The 16,357-nt window shown below is 42.4% G+C and overlaps 1 long non-coding RNA gene across 1 annotated transcript in view; it reads right to left on the bottom strand.

The window, feature by feature from the left end:
* LOC115277718 overlaps positions 1 to 15,324 on the bottom strand; it is a 42,487-nt gene extending 27,163 nt beyond the window's left edge. The window contains exon 1 of the long non-coding RNA XR_003902491.1: positions 15,188 to 15,324. This is a non-coding gene — a long non-coding RNA (uncharacterized LOC115277718). The remainder of the gene's footprint in view (positions 1 to 15,187) is intronic.
* Positions 15,325 to 16,357: the final 1,033 nt, after the last annotated feature.

Below are 16,357 nucleotides of genomic sequence, written 5' to 3'. Positions count from 1 at the left end.
CCTTCTCTCTCTGCCCCTCCCCCTCTCATGATCTGTCTCTCCGGTATCAAAAATAAATAAAACATTAAAAAAAATTAAAAAAGAAAAGAAATTAAAGGCAGAATGGTGTTTACCAGGGGCTGTAGCAGGTGACAGGAGGGAACCTGCTGCTCAGCGGCTCCTTTCCCTGCAGTATCAATGTGTTTAACGTGACCACACTGTACCGTCAAAATAGTTAAGATGCGGGGCCCCTGGGTGGCCCAGTCGGTTAAACGTCCGACTCTTGGTTTCACCTCAGGTCATGACCGCACAGTTTGTGAGTTCAAGCCCCACATCGGACTCTGTGCTGACAATGTGGAGCCTGCTGGGGATTCCCTCTCTCCCTCCCTCCCTCCCTCCCTCCCTCTCCCCCAACCCCTCCCTCTCTCTGTGTCCCTCCCCTGCTCTCTCTCTCTCAATAAATAAACTTTTTAAATAAATAATAAAAAATAGTTAAGATGGCAAATTTTATTTTATGGGTTTTACCACAAGAAAAAAATAACAACAACAACAACAAAAAAGGCACCAGATGCCGGGGAGAATGTGGAGCAACAGGGACTCTTACACTGCTGGTGGGAATACAAAATGGTAAAGCCACTTTGGAAGTCGGTTTGGGGGGATTTTTTTTTTTTTTTTTACAAAGCAAAATAAACTTTATTAAAAATTTTTAATGTTTATTTATTTTTGAGAGAGAGAGACAGAGCAGGACCTCGGGGAGGGGTAGAAAGGAGAGGGAGACACAGAATCCGAAGCAGGCTCTGATGTGGGGCTCAAACTCATGGACTGCGAGATCATGACCTGAGCCGAAGTCATGCTCCACCGACTGAGCCAGCCAGGTGTCCCAAGAAAAACAGACTCTCGCCATGTGATCCATTATTCACATTCCTCAGCATTGGCCTGAAAGAAATGGAAACATGTCCACACAAAGCCTGCACAGGGATGTTTACAGCAGCTTTATTCATAATTGCCTAAACTTGGAAGCAACTAAAATGTCCTTCCGTAGGTGAGTGGATACATAAACCGTGGTACACCCAGACAATGGAATATTAGTCAGTGCTAAAAAGAAATGAGCTATCAAAAACAAAACTATTAGGGGCACCTAGTGGCTCAGTCAGGTAAGCCTCCGACTTCAGCTCAGGTCATGATCTCACAGTTCATGAGTTCAAGTCCCACAAAGGGCTCTATGCTGACAGCTCTGAACCTGGAGCCTGCCTTTGGATTCTGTCTCCCTCTCTCTGCCCCTCCCCCACTCAGCCTCTGTCTCTGTCTCAAAAACAAATAAACATTAAAAAAAACAAATAGAAAATAATTCGTTGTTGGCAGGACTTGGGGAAGAGGGAATAAGGACTAGAAATGGATACAGGTTTATTTCTGAGATTATAAAAATGTTCTGGAATTAGTAGATATAGATCACACCTTTGTGAATATACTAAGAACTACTGAACTGCTGCACACTTAATAACCAAGCAAACAAGAAATTGAAAATGAAATAAAGACATTTTCACATAAATGAAGCTGTTGCTCACAGCCTGAACTGTAAGAATTGCGACAGGAAGTCTTTTATACTGAAGGAAATCGTAATTGATGGACATTCAACCCCACAAAGAAAGGAACAAAAAGCACTAGAAATGATAAACATTTACAATCACAACAATGAAACAGGAGTACATTTAATGAAATGTATGCAAGATACTTATGCTGACAATTACAAATACAGCAAGAGTAATTAAATCAGATCTGAGAGATGGAGAGAGACACCAGGCTTGTTAATTGGGAGATTCCATGCTCCCAGCTCCAAGTAAGGTCAACCCCACTTTTGAGGCCCTTTTTAAGGGCCTTAAAAACAAGGGCATTTATCATCACAAAAGAGAGGTTCAGAGAGAAGTTCTATCTTGGTTGTCTAGCCCCCCACTCCTTCTCTCCTTGGAAGCCTTATCTGCCAGCTGGGACCAGATGGCTGCTGCAATTATAGGCACCGTGTCTGGAGACCACGTTCAGCGGGAAAAAGTCCATCTCACTTTAGGGGCAAGAAAAAAACCTTTCATAGAACCTCACTTCTCCAGCCTGTCTCTCATAGTTCGTCACCTGACTTGGGACACGTGCCCCTGCCCAGCAGTCACTGATGTGGGGGAGGAGAATGTGCTGAGTTGTTTAGCGTAATCCTTTAGGATAAAAAGGGTGTTGGGAAAGCCATGTAACTACCACCCCCAGGACATGCTCACCATGTCGCCTTTTGCCCTTATAACCAGGTTTGCACCACTACCTCCCTCCAGTCTCTCTCCACCTGGAAAATCTGGTGTGTGCCCGCTCTGTGAGGCTTCGGGAACAGCCACGTCTCCTCTATCCTGGCTGCTGGGAAGCCGGCAGCTTTGTCTGCAATCTTCCTTCCTCCAGCTGCTGCACAGGACCCTTGCTAGGAATCATATGTGTGGATATGACCTTGCCTTCACTTATTTCCCCCTCTTCCCCTATCTCCTCATTTCTATGTCAGCAGGCACTTTACTCACTGGTGGTAAAAAGAATCAAATGTATTCGGCAAAGGCTCACCATGAAGGGAAGAGTCCCAGCCCGTTAGGAGGCACTGGTCTGGCTACAAAGACCAGAGGAGCTGCCAAGCAGATGACCAAGCCATGTTTGAAGGCCTGTCTGGAATGCTGTTGGCCGGAGCTAAAGGTTTCAAAGCACACTCAAGTGCATGTGAAGGTAAGTGGTTGAGTGTCTGTTTCCCCAAATGCCTACTGAGTCTAGGATTTCCATTTCCTCCACTTGGGGTGGGGGTGGGGTATCAGTCAACCAACAGTGTGGAACCCAGTTATTGTGAAGCCTAAACCCGAAATGGTTTTCCTTGTTCCTATAACTGTTTCCCGGCCATCTTTTTGGGGTCTCCTTCATTGGGATCAGTTCCCTTAAGAATGCCTTGGCCCAGTGTCACAACTTTTTAACCACCTTCATTTGTTTCATTCTGATATCTAATCTTGAGCTGAGTTCTCGGTTTTCTTCTCCTCCTTCCCAGACTGTGTTTAGGAGAGGCGAGTGGTGGGGGAGGGGGATCTTCCTGTCAGCTTTGCCCTTGCTCCTCCCTAGGTCCCCTCTAGTGTGGCTGGGAACAGCTCTCTCAGACCAACTCCCAGGGGGGGCCGGCTTTTGCCATCTCGCTTCCAGACTTTTAGGAACTCGAGGGGACCTAGCAAGCCCGCTCCCTGAGCCGTCTGGGTGGCGTGGGCGGTGCCAATGCCCGCCTCCTTCCAGGCAGGCGCTCTATTGAGTGGGGACAGGCCCAGGAAGGGAAGAGTTTCTTCAGGTGGACTGGCCCCCCTCCTCCCCAGCTCCGGGTTCAGGCTCAGCACGCGGGGTGAGCACGGGACAGGTCTGGAGGCGGACAGGGCTGGGTCAGAAACTGGCACCTCCCCATAAGCCTGTGTGTAGGGCCTGCCCCGCTTCAGCTCCTGCCTCCTAGGCTGGGATAACTCCTCGCTTTCTGTCCTCAGAAAAGCCTTCTGTCCTTAGGCCTTTGCCACTTTGCCACTTTTAGGATAAAAGGCAACATCACACTGCATGTCCTGTGGGAGGACAGGAGAGGGACATTGTTCCTAACTATGGCATCTGAATGGCCAAAGTAAGGGTGCCGGCAGTGAAAGGAGGTACAGGCACTAAGGAAAGAGCACAGGCTTCAAATCAGTCACAGCTTCAAACCCCAGGCGGCCATGTATCAGTCAAGGGATCTTTAGCAAGTACCCTGTCTGTGCCTCAGTCTTGTCATCTCTAAAATGCCTTCCTCAGGGCTCCCCGGGTGGCTCAGTTGGTCAAGTGTCCAACTTCCGACTTCCCCTCAGGTCATGATCTCACGGTTTGTGAGTTCAAGCCCCACATCAGCCTCTCTGTTGTCAGTGCAGAGCCTGCTTCAGATCCTCTGTCCGCCTCCCCCTGCTGCCCCTCCCATCCTCAAAAATAAAGAAACAAGTACAATGCCTTCCTCACTGTTAACTTTGCCAGCATTAACAAATGACCTCGCCCTTCCTCTTATCATTTGTTTCTGGGCGGCAGGAGCCTGCAGAGCGAGCAGCTGCACCTGGCCGTGTGCCAGCCCAGACCAAGGATCCCTGCAGCTGGAGAGCCGGCAGAGGATCCCCTGCAGAAAAAGGTCAATCGGATCCTCGTAACCAACGCATGACTTGATTCAACTCTAGCCAAGAAACACAGAAAACCGCAAAAAGAGTAACGAAACAGGTTAGTATTTCCTCTTCAGCACTTCCATTTTGACTCAGCTCAGCCCCCGACTCCATTTCACCCCTGAGTGTGCTACCTTCCAGCGGAGGCTGTGTCATGGGAGGCTTTAGGGAAAGGAAGAGGACTTGAAACAGAACTGAAAGAGAGCAAAGTCTCAGTCTTTCTCATGATTGCAGACTCAACACTCCTACACACAACATTAACAGAGACAACTCAACATTAGATTAAAAGGACAATCACTTCAATCAAGTTGGGATTGTCTCAAAATGCAACTAAGGTTTAACAAAATATCTATGCATATTCCATCAGTAAATGTTTGCTAAAACACTACTAATAAAACTTGTTGTAAAATATGTTTAATGTGTTCTTTTGAAAGTATTCTTGTCTGGGGCACGTGGGTGGCTCAGTAGTTAAGCGTCTCACTCCTGATTTGGGCTCAGGTCATAAGATCAAGTCCTGTGCTCCTGAGTATGGCACAGAGTATGGAGCCTGCTTGGGATTCTCTCCGTCCCTCTCTCTCTGCCCCTCCCCTGCTTGTGTGCTCTTTCAAAATAAATAAATATTTAAAAATGGCCTTAAAAAACAAAGTACTCTTGTACTTTAACTTATATTTTTCTAAATCAAAAGATAAAATTACATTTGATGATAAAGTTCTAGAGACTCTCTTATTTAAACCAAACAAAACAAGGATGTCTGTTATCACCATTAGCACTTCCCAGTGTTCTGGAAGTTCTGGGTAATACATCAGGATATGAAACAGAAAGGAGGCAAAAAATATCATCAAGAACAACAATTTGTTCTCATTATTTGCAGATGATTGTCATTTACTTGTTCATTAATTCACCAAATATACATTAAGAGCCTCCTCCACATCCCACACCATTCAAGGACTCAGAATGCCAAACTTCTGGTTCTGGTCCTGGTCCCTACGGAGCTGACATGAGGAGGGAGGATAGAGAGACAGTGAAACAAAATAAACAATGTGCCTTGGGAAAAAAGAAAAAAAAACAACTCATGCAGTCAATGAAGTAGCAGAGGGGAAGGAGCCATTCTGTGTCAGGTCAGCCTACCGGAAGAAGGGCTATTTGACTGCAACCTAAAAGGTACAAAAGAGCAAGCTGTGGGGCAATTGGTCTGTGTTCCAGGGCAAGGAGCAGTGAGGCCAAGACTCTGACATAGGGACAAGGTAAGAAAGCTGGAGGATTAGCACAGCAATGTGCCCAAGCAATAGCTAGGAAAAGGGAAAGGGCTTAAGACAGGGCCGAGTAGCAGGCAACCAAAGCGCTAATTGTTGTAAGCAGAATAAAGGCCCCTGAAGATGGCCATGTCCTATTCCTTGGAATTTGTGATTACATTAGGTTACTTGGGAAAGAGAGTCAAGTTTGCAGCTGGAAATAAGGTTGCTAATTAACTGACCTTGAGACAGGAAATTATCCTGGATTATCTGGGTGGTTCCAGTGCAATCACAAGCATCCCTAAATGTTAAAGAGGGAGGCAGAAGAGTCAGTGTCAGCATATAACAAAGACTCTACGGCCATTGCTGACTTTGAAGATGGAAGGGGGCCATGAGCCAAGGAATGCAAAAAGTCCCTAGAAGTTAGGAAATGTGAAAACACGGATTATTTTCTAAAATCTCCAGGAAGGAACATAGCCCTACTTTGATTAACTTAAAAAAACTTTTTTATTACCTTGATTTTAGGCCAATGAAACCCATCTTGGACTTCTGATCTCCAGCATTGTATGATAATAAAGTTGTGTTTTTAAGCTACTAGTTTGTGTTCATTTATAACAGCAATAAGAAACCAGTGCAATGGTGGATTACATTGATTTATTTTCAAATAGGGAAATACCATTGCATCCCTGGAATAAATCCATTTGGTGTATAACTCTTTTATAATTCATCTATAGTTAAGCTATTGGTCTGTAGATTTCTTTTTTGTGCTATCGCTGTGTAATCCAATAGCTGGTTAATTCTGAAGTGTTCCCTGGAAGAGATTTATAGAATTTAGAATTCTTCAGATGTTTAGTAGAATTCTCCAGTTAAGCCATTTGACCTGGAAATTTCTTTTACAGGATTTTAAACTGCAGATTCAGTATCTCTAAGCTTACAGGGCTACTTAAATTATTTTAGATTAGGTGAATTTGATAGTTTGTACTTTTCAAGGAATTGGTTCACTTCACTGAAGATGTTGAATTATTGTGCGTAGAGTTGTATATTACCCTTTTGCATGGTCCGTAGTGATATTCACTGTTTCACTCCTGATGCTGATTATTTCTTTTCTCCATTTTTAAAATTTGTCAGTCTGACTAGAAGTTTGTCAATATTATTGATCTTTTCAAAGAACCAGTTTTGGTTTCATTGATTATTTTCTATTATTTTTCTGCTTTCAACTCCTTGGATTTCTCCCCTCATTTTTATTATTTCCTTTGTTCTGCTTGCTTTTTGCTTATTTTGATCCAGTTTTTCAAGATGGGAGCTTGCGCTTTCAGTTTAAAATGTTGTTTAATACGAAAGCATTTAGTGCTGTAAATCTCCCTCTAACCACTTCCTCAGCTGTCTCACAGTTTGATAGGTTGTATTTTCACGGTCATTTAGTTCATTCAATTATCATTCATATCATTTTTTAAATTGCTCTTGAGATTCCCTCTTTGACCTGTGTATTTTTTAGAAGAGTGTTATTCAATTTCCAAGTGTTTGGAAATTGCTGTCTTTTTTTCTGCTATTTCTAATTTGAATTAAGTATGGTTAAAGAACACCATCTGTATAATTTCATCTTTTAAAAATTTGTTGAGATTTACTTCATGACCCAGGATATAACCTATTTGGTAAATGTTCTATGATCACTCGAAAAAATATGTATAATCTGCTCTTGTTGGGTAGAATGTTTTATAAATCCAGTAAGGTTCTGTTGGTTGAGAATTATGATGATGAATTCTGCTATATCCTTGTTAATTTCCTAATTGTTCAATCAAATGTTGTGAGAGGGATGTTGAAGTTTCCAAACATATTTGTGGATCTATTTTTCTTTTCAGTTCTATTAGTCTTTACTTCACAGATTTTGTAGTGCTGGTGTTTAGAGCATGCATACACATGTAAGATTGCTGTATCTTCTTAAGGGATTGATCTTTTCATCATTAGTAATGTTCCTTTTGATCTCTGATCATTTTCTTTGCCCTGAAGTCTACTTTGAGAATATAACTATACCTGCTTTGCTTTTTGCATGGTATAGCTTTCCCCATCTTTTAATTTTAGACCTACCTATATTGTCACTTTAGAATTGAGTTCCTTATAGACAGTGTACAGTTGAGACATTTTAAAATTCAACTTGCTAATCTTTGTCTTTTAATTAGTATATTTTGACCACTTACGTTTAATGTGATTATTAGTGTGAGGATCAAGTCTACCACTTTTTTAAATGTTTGTTTTACTTTTAATTTCTTAGTTCTCATTTTCTTAGGTATTATTTTATTACTTTAAGATTTTCAGGGCAATTTTAGGTTCACAACAAAATATATAAAGCACAGAGATTTCCCATATACTTTCCACACCCACACATGCATAGCCTTCTTCATTATTAGTATCATTCACAAAAGTAGTACATTTGTTACCAAGGATAAAACTACATTGACCAACTATAATCATTCAAAGACTGTAGGCTACCTTAGAATTCACTCTTGGTCTTGTACATTCTATGGGCTTGGAGATATGTAAAATGACACATACCCATCATGATATCATCATACAGAGTATTTTCATAGCCCTAAAAATCCTCTATGTTCTGCCTATTTAGTAGTTGCCAGGAGTTGGAGGCAGGATAATCTTTTTTATTACTTCTACAGGTTTGGTTTTCCAGAAGGTCGTATAGTTGGAATCAGACAGTATGTAGCTTTTCCAAATTGTTTTTTTTTTTCACTTAGTAACATACATTTAAGGCTACTCTCTGTCTTTTCATAGTTTGATAATGCATTTCTCTCTAGTGTTGAATAATATTCCATTGTCTGTGTGTACCACAGTTTATGTATCCATTCATATAGACGTCTTAGTTGCTTAGTTGCTTCTAGGTCTAGGTAATTATGAATAAGGCTTCTATAAACTTCCATGTGTGGGCTTTTGTGTGGACAGTTTTCTACATTTTTTGGGTGAATCCCAATAAGTACAATTACTGTATGCTGTGGTAAAAGGATGTTTAATTTTGTAAGAAATTGCCAACTGTCTTCCAAAGTATATCATTTTGCAACCCCCTCCCCCAGCAATATATGAGAGGCCCCATTGTTCCACATTCTTGTCAGCATTTGGTGTTGCTCGTGTTCCAGGTTTTGGCTGGTCTAATAGGTATGTTGTTGTATCTCATCTTAACTTGCGTTTCCATGGTGACATATGATGTGCAATATATTTCCATATGTTTATTTGCCGTCTGCTTATCTTCTTTGGTGAGGAGTCAAAGTCTTTGGTCCATTTTTTTAATTGGTTATTTTCTTGTTGAGGTTTTTAAATTTTTTTGTGTGTTTTATTTATTTTTGAGACAGAGAGAGACAGAGCATGAGCAGGCAAGGGGCAGAGAGAGAGACACACCACACACACAGAATCTGAAGCAGGCTCCTTCTTCTGAGCTGTCAACACAGATCCCAACGCAGGCTTGAACCCATGAACCGTGAGATCATGACCTGAGGCCAAGTCACTTAACCGACTGAGCCACCGGATGCTCTATCTTATTGTTGAGTTTTAAGAGTTCTTTGTAGATTTTGGATAACAATCCTTTATCAGATAGGTCTTTTGCAAATATTTGCTCCCAGTCTTGTCTTCTCATTCTCTCAATAGTCTTTTACAAAGGGGAAGCTTCCTAACTTTAATAAAAGTCAGCATACCTTATTTCTTTCATGGATTGCGGCTTTGCTTTTATTTATTTATTTATTTATTTATTTATTTATTTATTTATTTGAGAGAGAGAGAGAGAGAGAGAATGAGAATATATCATGAGCAAGTAGGGGAGAGGGGCAGAGGAGGAGAGAGAATTTTAAGCAGGCTCCACTCTCAGCACGGAGCCCAGTGCACAGCTCTATCCCATGACCCAGGGATCATGATCTGAGTTGAAATTAAGAATTGGACATTCAACCAACTGAGCGAGCCAGGTGCTCCAGAGCCTTTGTTGTTCTATCTGAAAAGGCATCACTATATCCACGGTCATATAGGTTTCCTCCCTGTAATTGTCTAGGATTTAAAGTTTTGCACATTACATTTAGATCTATCATCCATTTTGAGTTAATTTTTATGAGGGGTATATGGTTCATTTTGGGGGGTGGGGGGTATGCAGATGTGTTGTTTCAGCACCATTTGCTAAAGAGACTGTCTTTGCACCACTGCCTTTGCTCCTTTGTCCAAGACTATATGTGTGGGGGTCTTTTGGGGACCTTTTGATTCTGTCCTATTGATCTATTTCTTTCTTTTCACCAATACCGCACTGTCTTTATTTCTGTACTTTTATCAAGTCTTCAAGTCGCAGACCATCAGTCTTCCAACATTGTTTTTCTTCAACACTATGTTAACTATTTCTGGTCTTTTGCTTCACCCTATAAACTTTAGAGTCAGTCTGTTGATATTCTTAAAGTAACTTGCTAATTTATTCTGAGAATATGCCCTGTTAAAAAGAACAGAGTGCTCTGGCATATTTCAAAATGGTTCCTTTTCCTCACCCCATGCCTGATGCCCTGTGGTATTTTTTTTTCTCAGATATTTAATTGTGAGAATCTGGTTGAGCTCCTGAAGGTAAATCTCACCATCTTGTGAGGGCTCTCCTTTAACTGGGTCCCTTTTGAGTTTTTCCTCTCAGACTTGTCTACACTGAGTCTCTAGCCATTACAGCTCAGATTTTCTGAGCTGGCACTTGGCACTGGTCTCCATAGTAGATTCTGATCATGAGTGCCTGCTCCTCTGGTGAGCTGGGACTCCTTATATTTGCCTCTTTGACTCTCTGATCTCAGGGCAGTAGTTTGTCCTATGTCCTCCCCTTTCTTATGGATCTGAGAAGACTTGTACACTTTTTAGTCTGTTCAGATTTTTACTTGTTGTTAGGATGGAGTAGTGACTTCCACGCTCCTTACATGTGAAACTGGAAGTCAGAAGTCCTTCCTATAGATTTTAGACTTCCATGTGGATTTTCCTTATAGAGTTTTTATTTTCTTATACTTTTTAGAGTTTATTTATTTATTTTGAGAGAGAGTGTGCGAGCAAGGGAGGAGCAGAGAGAGAGGGAGAGAGAAAATCCCAAGCAGGCTCCAGGCTGTGAGCACAGAGCCCAATGCAGGGCTCAATCAAGCTCATCAACCACGAGATCATTACCTGAGCTGATTTTAAGAGTGGGACACTGGGGCGTCTGGGTGGCTCAGTCAGTTGGGCGTCTGCCTCTTGATTTCGGCTCAGGTCATGATCTCACGGTTTGTGAGCTCAAGCCCCACATCAGGCTCTGCACTGGCAGCTTGGAGCCTGCTTGGGATTTTCTCTCCTCTCTCTCTCTGCCCTTCCCCCACTCATGCTGTCAGTTTCTCAAAATAATATGCACATATGTCCAGAATATACACATGAGATTTTTGGATCAGAAGCGGTTTTTGTATTACAGTTAACCTTTGGACAATGCAACCTCCTGTGGGGTGCCAACCCCCTGTGCAGTTGAAAACTCTGCATAAAACTTTTGACTCCTCCAAAACTGAACTACTAATAGCCCACTGCTGACTGGAAGCCTTACCGATAACCGGGAGCCTTACTGACAACACAAAGAGTCAATTAACACAGATTTTGTGTTACATGTATTCCTAAAACAAAACATACTAAAGAAAATATTGAGAAAATATGGAAGAGAAAATATATTTACAGTACTGTATGTATACAGATTAAAAGAAATGATATTTAGGCAGCCAGGACAGGAGCTACGAGCCTCGTGCAGGGATGGGATGTTCAGCAGCCTGGTGGCCTCAGCGCAGCAGCAGCTGCTGCCAGGAAGGACTTCGGGTGACAGCAGCAGCCTGCAAGTGCAGTCCGGCTGCCCCATCTGCCTAGAGGTGTGCCACCAGCCCACGGCCATCAGCACCTGTGGCCACATGTGGGCATGCTAGCCTCCAGGAGGTGCCAGGTCTCCCCCTGGTGAGACCCACCACCTAGAGTCTACCCCCAGGCAGGAGGGTCCCTGGCCCTCAGCTGCCCCTGCACAGCCTCAAACCTGGGGGCAGAGGACTCGGAGTATGGGTGTTGGGTTCCCCAGCTGTCCTTGCTCTCTGGGTGTGTTCCCTTGCTTTCTCCCCACCTTCTGCCTGCCAGCCCTTCCCCAATACTCTGAGGCCAGAGGCAGGTGAGACTTCTGTGCTAGGTGCCTTCGCCTCGTTCCTGTGGACACTGGGTGGGGCGGTTGTAAACTAGTGCCAATTGGCTTTTACTGTCAACTCAAGAAAAAAAAAATAGTCCACCTATAAATGAACCTATGCAGTTCAAGCGCATCTGGTTCACTATTTACCTTACAGCAAACAACAAGCACATGCTTCTCCTATGTCCCTGAAACGATGTAAGGAGAGCAAAGACAGTCTATCTATGAACCTTGGCCATTTATGTATAAGAAAAAGAGGCCTCCTTTTCCTGTTTTGAGGGAGTCTGCTTGGAAAGGTCTTACTCTAACCCTTTGGAATAAATACCTCCAGGGTCCGAATAAAGCTCAACATGTCAGCTTTCAAAATGTTCAAATGTCTGTGTGTGTCCTCGGTTTCATCCCTTTTGAAATTTCAAGAGCCGTTACCTAGGAAGATAATGTTGTAACCTAGGTGTCCATCCTAGAACATATATTTATTTTTGCTCTTGGAGAGAGAAGAAAAGGCTACGGGATGGAAGTAGGTAGTTCTGCTGTCAGGAAAACAAATGACTGCAGATCTAATCCTAATGATGTGTGGAATGTAATATGCTTTGGGGAGTGGGGAGTGAAAAAAAATCCTCCTTTGAATCTCTGAAGTCTGAGGCTCTAATAGGAACCCTGAGAAATCAAGGGGAGTTTATTTCCCCCCAAATCCTTATTGCTCTTTCATCCCTTTTACCTCCCCCATTTACATTACAACTGTCTTAGCTATTTTCTCTGCCTATAGTGAGAACCACATCAGAAAATGCAGTGATTTTTGTTTCAACCAAACATAATTTAGAAAAGTCAAGAGAAAAAAGAAAATCTATTCTATTGACTCATATTTTTACTCTGTTTTTCTGTCTTCCTTACTGATGTTCTAAGATTCTCTCATGTTTTGGTAATAGCTTTATTGATACAGCTCACCTACATACAATTCACTCATGACAAGTGTATGGTAGTTTTTAATATATTTGCAGAGGTGTGCAACTATCAGAGTCATCAATTTGAGATCATTTTCATTACCCCGAAAAGAAACCCCAAACTCTTTAGCTCTCACCTTCCACGTTCTGGGCAACCACGAACCTACTTTCCCTCTGGGCAGATTTGCCTATTTTGGTGATTTCATATAAATGGAATCTTGAGATACATAATGTCTTCTGACTGGCTTCCTTCACTTAGCATATTTTCTAGGCTCATCTCAGTCGTAGCCTTTATCAGTACTTCATTCCTTTACATTTCCAAGCAATATTAGTAATATTCCATTGTGTAGATATACCATATTCATCTATTCATCAGTTAATGGACATTTGGGTTGTTTCCCCTTATTGGCTATTACAAGCAATGCTGCTGGGAACATTTACATACAAATTTCTGTGGGTCCTAGGCTTTCATTTTCTTGGGAACAGGTGTGAAACTGCTGGGTCACATGGTAACTCTAGGTTTAAATCTTTAAGGAACTGCCTGTTTTCCAAAGTGGCAGTGCCCTTCTACCTTCCCACGGGCAACCATGAGAGCTCCGATTTCCACATATCCTCACCAGCACCCCGCTGTGGTCATGGGTCTTTTCCATAATAGCCATCCTAGTGAGTGTGGAGTAGGTCTCATTGTGGCTTGGCTTTGCATTTTTCTGGTGACTAATGGTGTGCACACTCTTTAGCTCTGGTTATTGGTCATTGGTTTATCTTCTTGGGAAAAATATCTACTCAGATACTTGGCCCATTTTTAACTTTTTTTTTTTTTCAAATGACTGAATTGTTAGAGTTCATTATAAATGCAAGACTGTTATCATATGCGTGATTTGAGAAACATTTCCCATTATGTGGACTATCTTTTCACTTTCTTCGTGGTATTTGTTGAACTACAAATGTTTAAGATTTTCTTCTAAGACCCAAAGTATCTTGTGCTTAGAGTGTCCTATTTAAGGAAGCACTGTCAAATCCAAGGTCACAAAGATGTGCTCCTATGTTTTCTTCTAAGAGGTTGATAGTTTCAGCTGTTACATTTAGGTCTTCTATCTTTCTTGAGGTAATGTTTGTGTATGATATGTTAGGGGTTAAGGTTCCTTCTTTTATCATTTCCTTTCCTATCTTTTATCATTTCTATCATTTCCTATCTGTGTTAAGAATTTCCTCTAACCATTCTTTCAAAATAGCTCTACTGGCAATGACTATTTTAGTTTTACTTTTTTTAAAGTATATATATATATGTATATATATATACATATATACATATATATATATACATATATATATATATATAGAGAGAGAGAGAGAGAGAGAGAAAGAGAGAGAACAAGAACCAGCAGGGGAGGGGCAGAGAGAGAGAGGGGGGCAGGGGATCCGAAGCAAGCTCTGTGCTGACACCAGAGAGCCCAATGCGAAGCTCAAACTCCCCAACTGTGAGATCATGACCTGAGCCAAAGTCGAACCCTTAACCAACTGAGCCACCCAGCTGTTCCTGTTTTAGTTTTTCTTCATTTGAGAAGGTCTTGATTTACCCTCCATTCTCCAAGGACATTTTCATGGAATATAAAATTGTGGGTTCACAGATCTTTTCTTGGCTCTCAAAAAATATTGTGCTATTTCCTCTGGCTTTTATAATTTCTGATGAGGAATCTGCTGTCATTTGCATTATTTATTTATTTTCCTTTACAGGTAAGAGTGTCCTTTTATTTATTGTTAAGATATTTTTTGTCTTTCCTTTGCAAAATTTCTATCCTATATCTCAGTGTGGCTCCCTTGTGCTTATCTTGATGAGAATTTGTTCAGCTTCTTGAATCTGTTGGCTTGTAACTTTTGTCAAATTTGGGACATTTTCAGCCATTATTTTTTGGAATGCTTTCTCAGCCCACTTTTTTCTCATTTCCTTCTGAGACGCCAGTAATACAAGTATTAAATCCCACCACTCCCTGTGGTTTTTTTTTTAACTGTTTATTCTCTATAGCTCAGATTGGGTAGTTTTCTTTTTATTGCTTATATGGTTTTTACTTTTTTATAAGGATATATAATTTATGATAATCTAGGTTTTATATTTAAGGTTATATAATTTATATATATAGATATTTATAATATTAATTGTTATTTGTCTATAACCCTCAGGACCCCTCTCCATCCCACTCAAATAATACACGTGAGCATTAGATACTCACTTGCCCATTCAGGCCACTTGTATCACCTCTAAAAAGGTTCCAGTGCCCTCCTGCCCTCACCCTCCAACCTGCTACCACATTTGCTCAATCTCGGGAGATCGCGTGAAAGCAATTTTGCCACAACCATGCTAATGAGATGCTAATGAGACCTCTTAACCTGGCATTTCAGAGCAAGAAGCTAAGTACACCTAGCCAACCGGGCATTTTGACACCTCTATCCAAACCCTTCAGAACGCAGTGTGGCTCATGCCACCTATGGAGCAAACAAAAATCTTCAAAACTGCTCCTGACCCAACAGAGTCATATGGGAGTCACATAGGACTGCAGCTGTCCCAGGGACCCAGCAAGGACTGACGGGTTCTGTCCCAACATAAGTGCAAGGGTGGGAACATCCAAGGCCCACTTGAGGAGAGAAACTCACCTGTGAATCCTGGTGGGTCTCTTTTGCCTTCCAGGATGCCCAGAGCCCCCGGAAGCCAAGCCCCAGGATACCAGCACAAGCTCCAGGGGCTTGGGGGCGCTAAGCGTACATCTGACAAAGTCAAAGGCAGCGGCCACCCAAACACAGTTACGCGGAGGAACCAAATGGCAATCCGCTTGATTAATATCCGGGGCTGCCGGACTTGGCCACCTCCCACCCCCCAACCATAGCCAATCTCCTCTTTCTTTACAGAACAAGGTGGTCCCAAGGGAAAAAACAGCCCTTAACTCCCGGAACCCAAACCATGCTAATGAATACACCAGCTACAGCTGGTCCTAAGATGCCTTGGGCTATCCGTTCTGAGCACTGCTATCCAGAAAGAGCTAGGGCTATAGTCACTGAAGGGTTACTTTACGAAGGTCGCAGAAAAAAAACATGACCTGAGCTGAAGTTGGACGTTCAACCGACTGAGCCACCCAGGCACCCTGTAATATTTTAAAGTTTCCATGTGGGTCTTTTTTAAGTCTTTGATTTCTTTGGTGGGACTTTCTATTTATTCGCTGAGAATTTGTATTTTTTCATTTGTTTCAAGCATGTTCATAATTGCTCATTGTAGTAACAGCTGCTCTAAAGTTCTTGTCAGATCATTCCAAAATCTGTGTTGTAGAAGTGTTGCTATCTGTTAATTATCTTTCCTCATTCAGGGTATGAGTGGCTTTCATTTCGGACATTTTGGGTGATGAGCCTGGGAATCTTAATTAAAATTTCTGTTTCACATGTGGCCTCCGCCCGCGTGCGAGGAGGGGTAGGGTGAGAGGAGGCGAGCGCCACCTGCTGCAGCCAGGGAAGGATAGAAGTTTCTGCATTCCGCCTCCCTTGACGCGGTGGGAGGGGAGAAGGGCAGGTATGTGGGGCGGGGGGGGAGAGTTCAGGCTCCTCGCTTGGTTTCTTTAACCTGGAGGTTGGGGCTCCTTGTTACAATGGGGCAAGGAGAGAAATATAGACTCTACACTCTGCGTTTGGACACAGGGAGTGGCGGGAGCCACAGTTTTCCTGTCGCGTTTGCTTGGAGTAAGAGGTTTTTTGTTAGAGTGAAAGAGGAGGGAGAGAGAGAGAGAGAGAGAGAGAGAGAGAGAGAGAGAGAGAGAGAGAGAGAGAGAGAGAGAGAGA

The sequence above is a fragment of the Suricata suricatta genome, chromosome 14, assembly GCF_006229205.1.
Source record: "Suricata suricatta isolate VVHF042 chromosome 14, meerkat_22Aug2017_6uvM2_HiC, whole genome shotgun sequence".
Taxonomy (NCBI): Eukaryota; Metazoa; Chordata; class Mammalia; order Carnivora; family Herpestidae; genus Suricata; species Suricata suricatta.
The sequence above is the reverse complement of the archived record's forward strand: the minus strand, read 5'-3'. Positions and strand labels throughout refer to the sequence as shown.